Source organism: Canis lupus, chromosome 30, assembly GCF_003254725.2.
Source record: "Canis lupus dingo isolate Sandy chromosome 30, ASM325472v2, whole genome shotgun sequence".
Taxonomy (NCBI): Eukaryota; Metazoa; Chordata; class Mammalia; order Carnivora; family Canidae; genus Canis; species Canis lupus.
In genome coordinates, this window is record NC_064272.1 from 27,103,414 (window position 1) to 27,118,335 (window position 14,922).

Here is a 14,922-nt window from a genome sequence, read left to right on the forward strand (position 1 = left end):
GAAGGGGCTCACAACGGGTTGTAATTAGCACCATGCTTCTCAAACTACCCTCTCTGGAACTGTGAATTTATGAATATTTTTCAGAAGTTTTAGGAGAAAACTTTTCAGACGTTGTAGGACATACAAAATATAAAATGTAAATGGATTTTTGAGAAATCCCCCAAAATTTCAACTTCCACCAAATCTCCAGATCTTGAGGGATACAAGCTAGCAAAATGTTAGTATTTCTGATGTCTCTATAGGAAGTCTGAAAAGCCTTGACCAAGTTAAAGAATTTAGGACCAGATGGTCACTGCCATTTGGGAGACAAAGCATAGGATAAAGGGTAGTCCTGGGGAAACTGAAGTGAAAACCTCCCACAGACAGATGTCATGTCACCATCTTCCTTGGTATTAGATTTCAACAATTTAGTTCATAACCTGCTACTAGGTACTGTAACGCCAAAGAGGAGTCTTAGTTTCTGCTTTCAAAGAACTCAGTTTAGAAGCTAATAAATCAAGGCATGAGGGCATGTGACAAGCGTTTTTGGGAAATCCAAAGAGGGTCATTTTTGTCTGGGGAAAACAAGAAACACGACAGGACATAGTGGCATCTAGTCTGGGATATTAGTGGTAAAAGAATTAGCCAAAAAAAAAAAAAAAAATTAGCCAGGTTCAACTATGTGGCAGGGAGAGATGGAATGTGATTCTTCTGGGTGTTACTACTGTCATCAATGTCCACTCATCAAGATGGGACTACTTCAGTGCTGGGCCACAGACAGGAACCCTTACAGAAGCTGAATCAGCTGTCCACACCATCACAACAAGTGGGCACCTTTCCACCTCTGCTTCTGGACTAGAGTATTCTTCAAATCTGTTTCTTTCCCTGGGGAGATGTGAAAGCTCACCAGTATGGGCAAGGCTCTGCTCCACCCCTGATTTGCTTAAAAAAACAGTTGCTGCTTAAGGAAATTGTAAGGGCTGTGGAAAAAAAATTTTCTTTTCCATCATAACAACCATTATGACAAAACTTGGTTCAGCTCAGAGGAATTTTTTTCTTAAGGTGCTAGATTGTCTCTACAAATAGTATTTACCTTAAATACAATTTCTTCAAAGTATCAGCAAGCACAATTGGCCACATCCCTGCGTATTCGTAAAAGTTTCCATGCATGTGCTGTAAAGGGGCTCTTTGAGAGAGCAGTGGGCGAGGGAATAGGCTTCCCAAAGAGCAGTGGCCAAAAGTTAGTGAGGAAAACAGATTATGAAGTTTACTCTTTGCAGGAAGAGGAGGGAAGCTACCTTTCCCATGTTTTGCAGAACTTCCCTGACACTTCTAAGTTCTAAAGCTAACATTTTGAAATTGCCCTGAACTTGGATTTTCTGGCCTACACCACCCTCAAACAGGTAACAGATAAACAGGAAAACTTGAATTCATGAAGATTATAACAGAAGTATTACATTTCAGGCTCTTTCCCAAACATTTTCAATTTTATAATTACATTCCTTTCATTACATAAAATAGAAATTGAATAACCATGTGGGTTTTTTTTAAAGATTTTTTTTATGAGAAACACACAGAGAGGCAGAGACACAGGCAGAGGGAGAAGCAGGCTCCCCACGGGGAGCCCAGTGAAGGACTCCATCCCAGGCCCCCAGGATCATGACCTAAGCCAAAGGCAGACCCTCAACCACCAAGCCACCCAGGGGCCCTAACCATGTGCTCTTGAGCAAATAATATAACCATAGTACTCACAACATTTGTAATAACTGGGGTAAGAACACCTAGCAGGATTATTTGAGGGCTAAATGCATAAAAGCATATAAATTATTTAGAATACTCTTGCCTGACACGTGGACAGTGCTACGTAATGGGAGCTAGGCATAGAGTGGCACCATCTATTCCTTGAATGGAAATGTGCAATTTCAAAGAAACCCCCACAGGACTGAACCCATCTATCCCATATCTGGCCACAAAGACAACCTTCCCCTCCCCATTAAGAGACAGCCAAATGCTATATCATGAGGCCCTTGTTCTCAGTGTCTTTAGGGGGTGTCCATCTTTTACATAAAAATTCGCCTAGAATGGGACCTGCGGACAAGAGCAGACTTGTTAATGAATTAAAGCACACCTGTGGAATAGATCATTAAAATCAATGTTGTAGAAGACTGTGAGTTCAGAAAAATTAAAAGAAGCCTGTAACACACAATTGTACTAAGTGATCCTATGTCTAGGAAAAAAAAATGTGCACGTGGGCAAACACTGTGAGAAAAATCCACTAAAATCGTACCAGCAAGTTGACTCTGGATAGTTGATTACAGAAGATTCTGATCCTTCTCTATTTGCTCATCTGTATTTTCCGAACTTTCCAAAACGAAGATGTGTTACCTCTACAGTAGAACCAACCTCTCTCCCCTCAAGAAAAAGATAATTCTGCTGGGAGACAGAGCTAAAGCAACTTAAAGTAGATAATAAACTTGATTGAGTCATCAATAGATGAAGACATCAAATGGCACTTCTATTTTTTTTTTAAGATTTATTTATTTATTTATTTATTTATTTATTTATTTATTTATTTATTTATGAGAGACACAGAGAGAGAGGCAGAGACACAGGCAGAGGGAGAAGCAGGCTCCATGCAGGGAGCCCGACGTGGGACTCAATCCCAGGTCTCCAGGATCACGCCCTAGGCTGTAGGCAGCGCTAAACCACTGAGCCACCAGGGCTGCCCTCAAATGGCACTTTTAAATGGAGTTAGCATATTTAATGTTGCCACTTTAGAGTCTGGGTATTTGAGAAAGGACAAATCAGGGTAAAAGAAAAGGCTTTGGACTCCCAGGAGGGCAGGAGTTCCCTGAAAGCTCAAGAAAAAATGAAAAGGCTGCGTCTATTAAGTGTCACTTTCCCTTGCTCCCTTACATGTCAAATGCTGGGCCCCTTGCAGAAAGAGACCCATACTACCTAACTGGTATAATATATATAAGAAAGTAATGCATTTATGTTGAAAGGGGGAAACCAAGAACCATGAGTCAGTGGGCAGACTACATCAGGCCCCCAGGGCTGCAAATGGAGCTAGCTGGGGAGGAGCTCAGCTGCATGAATCTGCGTGGGACAGAGCACTGGACAGACGCACTGCTGCCTGCTCCCCCAAGGAAGAAAAGCTATGTCCCTGGGGGATGTGCACATTAGCAGGAATGGATTTGAGAAATAATTTACAATGAACAACATGTCGCCTTGATTTTGGTTATTTCACTTCTTGACCTTTGAAAGTACTCAATGTTGGGGCGCCTGGGTGACTCAGTGGGTTGGCCATCTGCCTTCAGCTCAGGTCTGGAATTGACCCTGACACCATTGGGCTCCTCTCCCTCTCCCCCCTGCTTCTTCCCCTGCTTATGTTCTCTCTCTATCAAATAAATAAAATCTTTTTTAAAAATAAAATAAAGGTAGTCAGTATCACTATTAACATGCAGTCAGTGGTTACCCCAGAGGAGTTCATTAGGAACAACCACAAACTGGTTAAAATTGATCCAAACGAAGTAAAGCTAGGGAAAGCTCTTTGATTACCTCCAAATTTCAAATCTGTTTTCAGTATGGAAGCTCTCTCAGTTCTTTGTCTCTTTAATTTTATTACTTCCTGTCTCTCTCTCCCTCTCTAAAACATTCTAGACCCCCTCACTTCTTAAAAAGTGCTATAAATCTTCTAGTTCACTCAAATGGGACTTTTCATTCATATTTCAGTCTCATCAGTCTTTATGGCAACTAGAAGACCTGAGGAGGAAGACCAGATGGGAGAGAGGATGTTGAGAATGGACAAGTCAGTGTATTAGAGAAACATTATGGTAGAGAGTTCAGAGCCAGATTCCGGCCCACCACTGTAGGAGTGTCTTAGATAAGTCACTGAACCACGTGTAATCCCTCCAGCAACCTGCTGTGAGCAAGGAATTATTAGACAAGGAGAGAAACCCAGAGGATAACACCCTTAGAATAATGCCTGGAACAGAATTACTTCTATATTAGTGTCAGTTAAATGCACTTATGGGAGTGAGGGGACCCAACATCCACACAATCAAGATCATACCTTGTCAGTTTCCAAAGAACTGTGTCTCAGCCAGTGCTGCTTCCAAACCAAGGAGCCACATCTTCCAAATACTGAGAAAGCAAGCACAGTTGCCATCAATTAATTTCCAGATTGACATCCTCAGTTGCTTTTTCGTAGGACACATTTTAATAATTATACTCTTACTGCAAAATTCCCAGTTTAGGGACCAGTAGTGCAGATGAGGAGAAGCTGCTACCTGTGGCTTACTTGAATCTGAGCCATATACAGTATATGAAAATGTAGTCTTTCCTTCGAAGTATTTTATGACAATATTCTAGAATGGAGAGTTGGCAAAGTGTTTTTGGTAAAGGGCCAACAGTAGATACTTGAGGCTTTGCTGGCCACATGTGCTTCTCTCTCTCCCTGCTGCTGCTGCTTCTTTTTGCAACTATACAGCCAACTCTATAAAGATGTAAAAATCATTTTTTAGCTCAGCTGGCCAGACCAAAAATTATTATTTTTTTAAAACAAGATTGATTGATTGATTGATTGATTGATTGGAGAGTGAAAGCGAGAGAGATCACGGAGGGAGAGGGAGAAGCAGACTTGCCATTCAGTGGAGAGCCTGATGCAGGGCTCGATCCCAGGACCCTGGGATCATGACCTGAGCTGAAGGCAGATACCCAACCAACTGGGCCACCCAGACACCACCAGACCAAAAATATTAAAGGTAAGCTTAGTTTATTATTTTTTTAAAGATTTAGTTTATTTTTTAAAGACATGTTTTTAAAAACAGCAACAACAACAAAGAGTACATTTTGGCTACAAAGCTTAAAAGATTAAATGAAATATTTGCTACGGAAAAAGTTTGCTAACCCCTATCCTAGAGAATCACAAGGTCAGAGTATTATTCTAAAAACTCTAACACTCCATTCCCATCTTTCCTAGTCCACAGAGCTATTTTGTTTTTTCAAAACAACCACAACAACATATAATCACTCAGAGGATGCAGAAAACATATTTGACATCTGACAAAATCCATTCTGCATTGAAAACTTTCAGCAAACTAGTAAGAGAACCTCCTTAACCTGATAAAAGACATCTAAATAATCTATATACTACACCATATTTAATTATTAAAGACTGAATGCCTTCCTCCTAAGTTCAAAAAGAAGAAAAACATATTCCCTCTCACCATTTCTATACAATACTGCCCTGGAAGTTCTAACCAGTCCAATAAAGAAAAAAAAGAAAGGAAGAAAGAGAAAGAAAGAAAAGAAAGAAAAAGGAAAGAAAGAAGAAAGAAAGAAAGAAAGAAAGAAAGAAAGAAAGAAAGAAAGAAAGAAGAAAGAAAGGAAGGAAGAAGAAAGAAAGAAAGAAGAAAGAAAGAAAGAAAGAAGAAAGAAAGAAAGAAAGAAAGAAAGAGTATCCATATTGGAAAGGGAATAAAACAAGGTTGCCTATATAGAAAATCAGATGTAGTCTTCAAAAGAACTTAGCAAATATGTAAGATACAAGATCAATATGCAAAACGCCAATAGTATTTGTAAATACCAGCAACAATCAATCAGAAATGGAAAATTTCAAGAATACTATTTATACCAGCATTAAAAAATATGCATTACTTAGGATAAATCTGACAAAAGATGTGTAAAACTTGTAACTGAAACTACAAAATGTTGCTGTAAGAAATTAAAGAAAATCTAACTAGAGAGCTATTAAATGTTTCATAATTCAGAAGACTCAGTATTAAGATGTCAATTCTCTTAAAATTGAGGTATAGATTCAACATAATCCTAATAAAAATCCCAGGAAGCATTTTTTGACAAGTTAACTCTAAAATTGATGTTTATTCTAAAATTCATGTGGAAGTGCAAAAGACCTAGAATAGCCAAAACAACTTTGAAAAAGAAGTCAGAAAACAAAGAAATACTATGTGATTTCAAGATTTATTATAAAGCTATAGTAATCAAAATACTGTGGTATTGACATAAAAATCAATAATCAGTGGAAGACAATAGAAAATCTAGAAATGAAAACACACATATATGGACAAATGATCTCTGACAAAGTTGCAAAGCAGTGTAGAAACAAGTCTTCTCGATAAACGGTGTTGCAAAACAAACAAAAACTTTGAGCCATACTTTGAAGTACCATATATGAATTTTTGTACCATATACAAACACTGACTCAAAATGGATCATAGGGCTGTATATAAAATCTAAAACTTCTAGATGAATACAGAAGACAACTTTGTGACCCTGAGTTAGACAACTTTTTTAGACACTACACCAAAACACAATCCATAAAACAAACTGATGAAACACACTTTTTCAAAATTATATATTTCTGTGCTTTTAAAAGATCTTGTTATAGAAAGCTGATAAAGTATTGAACACTACACCTAAAACTAATGATATACTGTATGTCAGCTAACTGACTTTAAATTTTAAATAAAGACATTTATTTGTTAAATGAAAGGACAAGGGGCACCTGGGTGGCTCAGTCAGGTTAAGCATCTGCCTTCAGCTCAGGTCATGATCCTGGAATCCCTGGATCGAGACCCAAACTGGGCTCCCTGCTCAGTGGGGAGTCTGCTTCTCCCTCTGCTCCTCACACTGCTCGTGTTCTATCTAATAAATAAATAAAATCTTTTTAAAAAATGAAAAGACAAATCTCTTACTGAAAGAGCATATTTGCATATGATGTATCTAATTAAGGTCCTATATCTAAAACATAAAAACTCTAAAAAATCAATAATAAAAGAGAGCAGAACAGAACTGCATGGACACTTCACCAAAGCAAATATATGAATGGTAAAGCACAAAAAAAGATGCTCAACACCACTAATCTTTAGGGAATTGCAAATTTATAGCACAATAAATTATCTCTAAACCTATTACAATTGTAAAGGTTTTTTTTTTTTTTTTTTTTTTTTAAGATTTTATTTACTCATGAGAGACACCGAGAGAGAGGCAGAGACACAGCAGGCTCTCCCACAGGCAGAGGGAAAAGCAGGCTCCATGCAGGGAGCCCAATGCAGGACTCCATCCTGGGTCTCCAGGATCACGCCCTGGACTGAAGGTGGTGCTAAACCGCTGAGCCACCCGGGCTGCCCTACAATGGATAAAATTTAAAAGACTGTCAAGTGTTGGTGAGGATAGACTGCTCTACTACAATGGTGATAGAATGTAAAATGGTACCACCACTTTGGAGAACAGTCTGATAGTTTCTTTGGCAGTTGAATATAAACCCAGCATATGATGGGCCAGCCATTCAACACCAAAAAAAAAAAAAAAAGAAAAAAGAAAAGAAAAGAAAAAAAACACCTCCACCCAGTTTTATTTTTTTATTTTTTTTTCCACCCAGTTTTTAAAAAAAGATTTTATTTATTCATGAGAGACACAGAGAGAGAGGGGGGCAGAGACACAGGCAGAGGGAGAAGCAGGTTCCATGCAGGGAGCCCGATGTGGGACTCGATCCCGGGTTTCCAGGATCAATGCCCTGGGCTGAAGGCAGCGCTAAACTGCTGGAGCCACCCGGGCTGCCCTCAACCCAGTTTTTAAAATACACACACAGATAGCAAACCTAATATAAACTATGGACTTTAGTCATAATAATATCAGGATAGTTGAGAAAAATCAGGATATTTCCCCTAAAATTCCTCTTGTGGGGTTGGGGATTCTAATACTCCTTGCAGTACAGACCTGATATGGGAAGAGGGAAGACTCCAGGCATTTGCTCCTATGAGAACTGGAAGTTCTGTGAGTGCAGAGAAGATGGGGTGTTGGCTCACTGGAGATTGTTCTGGAGATTGTTCTGGAGATTGAGTCTCTGGCCACCAAATTCCTGGATCTTCAGAAGTAGCCTCCCAACTCTCTTTCTGCCCCAATTACCCTGGCTCTTCACCGCAGCAGGCTCTTGTTTGCCATGTTTATCAAGAAGGGGGTTTCTTGGTTGCTCTGCCCCTCCTCCTCTCCCTGACACTCCCTCTTTTTCCTCTTACACAAAACCTGATTCACTTCTGCTATAACAAGGCTGCATCCAAGTCCAGCTTTGATCTCACTTCCCTAGAGAATTCAAACCAGGAACCTTGGAAATCTTCAAGGTCAAATCCTTCACTTTACAAATGAAGTAACAGACTCCATGAGATAAGGTGACTTTCTTAGGGCCACATAGCTAATAATTTGTTTTACCTCCACCTTCACACTATAGACAGTTGGATAACCTAATGGCTATCATGACCACTTGGCCAAAAATTTTCTGTCCCAATTTCAAATGTTTGGTACACCCAATCATTAGGTCACATTAAGAATTTCACTATCAAAAAAGCATTGCAACTACTACTGTAAACATGTTAAGAGGGATCTTCTGGAAGCAAATTTATTCCCATTACTGAATCTCACTTTTCAATCTAAAGCACTGGGTTTTACCTTTTTTCTGATAAGAGACCCCCTTTAGAAAACCAGTGAAAGCTACAGACCCTCTTCACCCAAAAATATTTATGTAAAAACATAAAATTTTGCTTCAGCGATTTAAATATGCAGTACATGACCATGAAAACCCTTGATCGGATAGCACAAATGTTGGCATGTCTGCCATGTGGCCAGGGAATATCTTTAAATGGCTCTTAAATCATAAAAAATTGCAAATATTTATATAGTACAACAGATTACAGAGCACATTTAATCCTCACAACAACCCTGTGAGGTAGGTATTTTTACCCATGACGAGACCACAACCCAAAGAAATCTGGAGACTTGCCAGAGTTCTCATGGATAATAATGGCAGTGCCAGGACTAGAACACAGGATTCTTGTTCCTTGTTCAAAATATCTTCACATCTAATATTTTCAGTTTTGAAGCTGGTATCCTTGCCAGCTACCCAGGAGAAACTCAATGGCATGGCCTTTCAATAAGTAGTTCTTCTAACAATTAAATAAGTGTGAGGGGTTGATGAGAGACTACAGATTGGAACCCATCATGCACTATTCCCAGGCAAGGATACCAGAAAGTATGTCATTAGAATTGCAACCCTTTGGGTACAGAAACTAACCACCACTTAAAGGAAAACAAAACAAAACCAGATGCCAAAAGTGGTAAGACACACAGTTCTGGGGGGTTTATTTTGTTTGTTGTTTTTCACTGTAGTTGTAAATTGTCTGGCCTTTTCCCAAAGAACAGTCCGTTGGGAGAAGAGCCAACATCATCTGAGAAAAAGGCAGTACACACAGCAAAAAGGAACTATGAGAAGCCAGAAAACAAACTTCCAAACTTTATAAAAGATCAAGATGCTATGAAATCTGCTTAAACGGCCGTAGAGAAGCACGTCCTATAGAAGAAAGCAGGGTGAGAACCCCTAATCAATCCATAAGCCAGACATTTCAGAATCTTCACAAAGTCTCTGGCCATATTCTTGGTGATGCAGAACTCCTTCCTCGGCCATCTGCTCAAAGCAGCAAAGATGGGGAAGCTACTGACCTCACACCCTTGTAGTTGAGGCTATAGAGCAGAGATAGATCAGTGGGCATTAAATGCTGTCCAAGGACTGTGGCAATTTTGTGAAAGCTTTCAATGGCCCATGGCAAATGAGAAAAATGTGGTGCTGTTGTTTAGTAAAGATATCCAAGAGCCCCGACTACCATTACAGGACCTCGGTACACCAAACACCCTTCAAAATATTTGGTAAAATGACCGTAATAAGAGTCAATGTCCTTCACCTGGCTTTCGTGTCTATGGGTTGGGGTATCTATCCAGCCAGTGCCTTAATTTCAGGTTCTTTCAGGCTGTGGCCAAGCAACTATACATCCCTCCTCCAGTGAGCTTCAGCAACAGCAAATACTTCCAGAATAAACCATGTAGGAAAGTTCTCCCAGGTCTAGCTAGGACCTTCCAATCTGGTTACCCCAAAACTCTGGAAACTTACAGCTACTTTTCAATGCCTGCTTTACAAATCAAACCTAGATTCATGACAAACGTGACTCACTCAGAAGGCCTACATTCTAGGAACTCTCTGACCCTACACCCATAAGAAGTTTAGTAAATACCTGCACAAAACCACCTCCCCAAAAGAGGTCCTCTCATCAAAGGGTGAAAACCTAGCAGCTTTTTGTTCTGTTCCTCCCCTAGCCTCAGCAGAGACCCTCAACTTGTCCTTAAATGCTAGTAGAATATTCTCTTATAAGAGCATTGTTTGTTCTCTGATCCCTGGGCTGTTCCTTGAGGTTCCTGGACTCTGGGGACCCATAAACGGGATACCAAAATGTTTTTCTTCAATTTTGCGGCTGTTGTTGTTTGGGGATAAGGATGTTTCTTCTTTCTTCTTTGTTTTGTATCTTCCCAAACTCCCACAACTTCCTTGTTCTCCCTTTTTGCACATAATGACCAAGAGAGAAAATTCAAGATGAGCTACAGCTGGACAACCCACAGCAACACAAAGGTACATTACCTTTGCCACAGTGCCTGAGTGTGGCACAGGGGACACAGGAAGCATCCTATTCCTGATTCTCTTCAGACCCCCGACCAGTATCACTACCCAGAGAGAGGATGGGGTGAATCTTTAGCCTACATGTGTCAGCTGGTCCTCCGCCCTCAGCTCTGTGGCAATTACGAAGGTAATGTCAGAACCCATTCTGAGCATCTCTATTTTCTTAGCTCCCTCCTTACCTACACAGAAAAGGCAGTCCTTAGAAACCCATTTCTCACCCTCATGCCCTATAGTCAGCCATGATTTTATCTTCCCACTACATATGAGCTCTCCCAGAGCAGGGAATGAGTCTTGTTCATCTTTTATCTTCAGTTCCTAGCTAGAACTTGGCATGCAGTAGACACTCAAGTGTTTGCAGGAAGGAAGGGAAAGAAGAAAAAAGCACAGAGAGAGAAGGAAGGAGGTTTCATTCTGGTTTTGTCTCTGGTTTCTGCCATGGCCTTCTCCTTCTAAGCTTTTTCTGCTTCCTCACTGTTAACTTATCTTTCATATAGTTTCTGCCCAAGTAGAAAGCTAAGAAGAGTATCATCTGACTACCCATAAAGGCAAGGTCCGCAAATCCAGTTAATACAAGTAATTCCCTTTCCCACTTGACTTACCCCAAATGACAAGCAATTTCTATTCCTATGTTTTCTAACCTATTCTCTGACTTCTTCAAAGTTACTCTAAAAGCTCTTCCAGTTACCATCAACCTAGGAACTGGCACTTTCAAGGGTATGTATCCTCACCTAACATGGGAACAACTGGCCTTTTGTCTTTCAGCATTCTGCTCTAAAGAGGCAGCTCTATGTCCTCTTGTCAGAGATTGCAAAGGATCCAACCGGCACCCAGAGCTTAGGGACAAGTCTTTTTACTCCACTGCCAGTTCAAGTCCCTGCCCATTTTCTGATCATAATCCAGTCTCCCATGGGCCTGATACCTCTGCAAGCTCCCTCTCACCAGCTGTAATCTGGGTTCTGGAGGCTTTTAGCTTCATCAGACAATTTCACAACTGCAGGGAGGGACAACATTTAGATACTTAGCAATTCAACCCCAGGATCCCATCAGAATCCAGCACTCTTTACCACCTAGTCTAGCATCACAGAGAGCAGTGATTGTTCAGTGTGGAACAAACAGCTTATCCTAATTTTAGGCACTTCGGTGATGTTAACGTGGAGGAGAGAGCTAAAAGGTGAAAGAAGCAAATCACCAAAAAAAAAAAAAAGATTTTTTCCACTTTAGAACATGATGTGTAACTCACAATATACATCTAGTACCTCTCCTATATTAAGAGCATCTAAGCAGACCATGGGGATGCCATTTACGGTGACTACTTGCCTCACAATATCTGTATCATCCTCCACCAAAGACTCCTGCTACTCTGATACCCCTGCCAGAACCTTGAAGGGGTATTAAGCCTATTGAAGGGTATTCAGCCTCAAGATTAGATCCCAAATCCTAAAGGTCTTAAAATACAATTGGACCATTTTTTAGTTGTTTCTGCAATATTGTTTCTATGTTCCAGGGCCCTTACAGGGATAGGATGCTAATTCAGGAGAAAGGAAGAAGTAACTTTCTTCCTAATTCCCCGTGTCCCTTAGGGTCAGGAGTAGTGACTATCCAGTGATAGTTACTCTTCCCTCTGGGTCCCTGACAACTGGCTGGTCAGTCTTCTCTCATTACTACCACCATGGATATCAGCATTCCTATAGAGGCTTAACCTATTTTTAAAATGGAGTTTAAGAGTGCCCCTACCACAGGACCATAAAATCAGCCTTTCTTAACACCCCAGTTGGTATCTTATTTCCCGAGATTCTGACCTCAGGAAAAGACACCCACCTAACCCCACGAGAGCCCACATCCAGATTCGGCCTAATGTCCTTTCAGGGTTTCTAACTTAGGACTGCCACAAAGGTTTGCCTCCTTAACAAACTTTGTAGCTATGCTTCCCTCTTACACCCTACTTCACCTCCTAAGCCAGAGTGTCTGCACTAGGGAGGGAACTCCACCCCCACTCCCCCACCCCCCACAGCAACCCTTTTTTTTTTTTTTAGGATTTTTTTTTTTAACTTATTCATAGAGACACAGAGAGAAAGAGAGAGAGAGAGGCAGAGACACAGGCAGAGGGAGAAGCAGGCTCCATGCAGGGAGCCCGACACGGGACTCGATCCCGGGTCTCCGAGGTCACGCCGGGGCTGCAGGCGGCGCTGGGCCGCTGAGCCGCAGGGGGGGGCCCCGGTCTGCTCCCCTCTTGCAGCGAGTCCGGCTACGAATCCTCAGCCTGAGCTGAAGGGAAGTTACCGGCCAGCGGGCAGCTCCAACCCCAGCTCTTCCCACGACAGGCTTTCGAGCTTCCCCGCAGTCCCCCCAAAGGCCGCCAGGCGGGCCGGCGGCGTCACCCACGAAAGCCTGGGCGCCTCGGACCCAGTCATCCTACAGGCACAAGTGTCTTCCCTCCCCATTGTTGTGCCCCAGATTGCGAATCCGAGAAACCACCGAGGAGCCGACACCGATGCAAACACACGAGGGTTTATTACACGCTCGAGCTCGGGTCCAAGCGTACCCGACGCAGCGAGCCGGCACTTGGACCCGAGGCTACGAGGCCTAGCAGCTTTATGGGGACCCGCGGCCAGTGGGATACGCAGAAAGACGCACAGTCCCGTGGTCCGCTCGCAGGTGGCCGATTGAATCACATTTTACCCTAAAGTATCCGTTTGAACCGGCCTATCACTGAGCTGATTTCCAATTAGGGTGTGCCCTGGGCTCGACCGCGGTGGGGCGGCGCCCTAAGCAACAAGCAGGGGCACAAGGCGGGGGCAGCACAACATGGGGTCAGTCCTGCTCTGCTTGTCCAGGGGTAGGGGGTTTTGTTAAATTTCCTGGGTCCCACACCCATAAGGCCACTGTCACCACGAGGCCTGGGCGGGGCTGCGGGGCTGCAGGCGCACCGCGCTCCCCCCCTCCCCGGGCCTGCGGGCCGCGAGCCCGGCGGCCAGCGCCTCCCAACGGCCGCCGATGGGGCCTCGAGCGCCGGGGTCTCCCAGGCCACCGGGCAGGGGCGAGCCGCAGCCGCAAGGCTTCCGGGGCTTCCGGGGCTTCCGGGGCTTCCGGGGCTTCCGGGCAGGGGCCCAGCCAATGGCAGGGCTGCCTGGGGCCGCTGGGGCGGGCGGCCACGCCCCGGGCAGCCCCGCCCCCCGTGCGTGGTTGCATCAGACGCGGTGCGCGCCCCCTGCTCCCCGCCTAGTCGGGCTGGCGCTGCGGCAAACGGGCGTGACCCGGGCAGCGCGCTGGTGGCCTCTAGCGCGGTGGCTGTCGCTGGCGGGCCACACGGGCAGGCCCCGAGGCGCCGCGCGGACCCAGGGGCCGCCGCCCTCCGCTCCGCCGGCCCTGCCTGCCCCTGCCCTTCCTCGGTCGGTTGGACCCCGAGGCCTTTCTGGGTCACGGGCGGGCCAGGCCCCGTCTCCCCGCTGCCCTCCTCCCTGCCTCCTGTTTCTAGCCTCCCCCCCCCAGGGTGTAGAGGCCGTCCTGCCGCCTTCCCACCTGTGGCCCCCGTGGCCTGAGGCATCGGAGGCCTAACTGCTGTGACTCTGCCAAGTTCTAACTCTGCACCCTCTAGGTCTTTCTGGTACTTTCCATGCTGTCCTTTTACCGCCCTCTCCCAGGCGTCGCGTCACTTAACCCCAGATCCTTCACCTCTGCTCTTAAGATCCAAAGGGCTTATGCTCACACAGAGCAATGCTCACCACTTTATCATGACCCTTTGCGGTTGGTTTATTAAACTTCCATGTTTCTTTTTTTTTTTTTTTTTAACTTCCATGTTTCAAAAAAAAAAAAAAAACTTCCTCCGTTTCATACATACCATTTTTAAAAAACATTACTTAAGCATTTACTCACTGATGACAGTTTAATTTTTTAAATTATAACAAACTTAGGATAGTTGAGCCTGTTGAACGCTTCGATGGTTTAAGTAGCAGACACAAATTTCTTCCGAAAACTGTGATAATTTTATAACCAGCCCTGCCCTCCCCCCCCCCAAAAAAAAACAATTAAGCTTTGTTCCTTACACTTACTCTTTTTCCGGGGGTGGAAGGGGAGAGAGAAAGAGGGAGAGAGAACGATGTCAAAATGGGGCCAGTGGGGTATTTGCAGGTGATGAGATGAATGTTTTCCATTGTCCTTTTTATCAACTGTCTTTTCTACCCTGTACCTATATTTTAAAAGATATTTTCAATTTTTTTTTTATATTTTCAATTTTAAAGAGGATTAGAGACGTGAGGAAACTGGGAATCAGGAAGAACAGACCAACCCTTTTGACCATCTGATTAAGGGACTATCTACTCTTCAGGGGAACCTCCCCTAATACTCTTCCCACAGGGCGGTTCTAAGGGAAAGGAGAAGAGGCATGGGCACCTTAGCTTAGGGCAGGGTGCAGGAAGCTGGTG

General features: G+C 43.4%; 1 protein-coding gene across 1 annotated transcript in view; it reads right to left on the reverse strand.

The window, feature by feature from the left end:
• Positions 1-11,901, reverse strand: part of C2CD4B (C2 calcium dependent domain containing 4B) — a 64,977-nt gene extending 53,076 nt beyond the window's left edge. The window contains exons 1-2 of the transcript XR_007407481.1: positions 7,723-11,901; positions 4,055-4,125 (exon numbers count right to left, since the gene is read on the reverse strand). The gene's annotated coding sequence lies outside the window, so the exon portion shown is untranslated. The remainder of the gene's footprint in view (positions 1-4,054; positions 4,126-7,722) is intronic.
• Between the last annotated feature and the right edge of the window lie 3,021 nt (positions 11,902-14,922).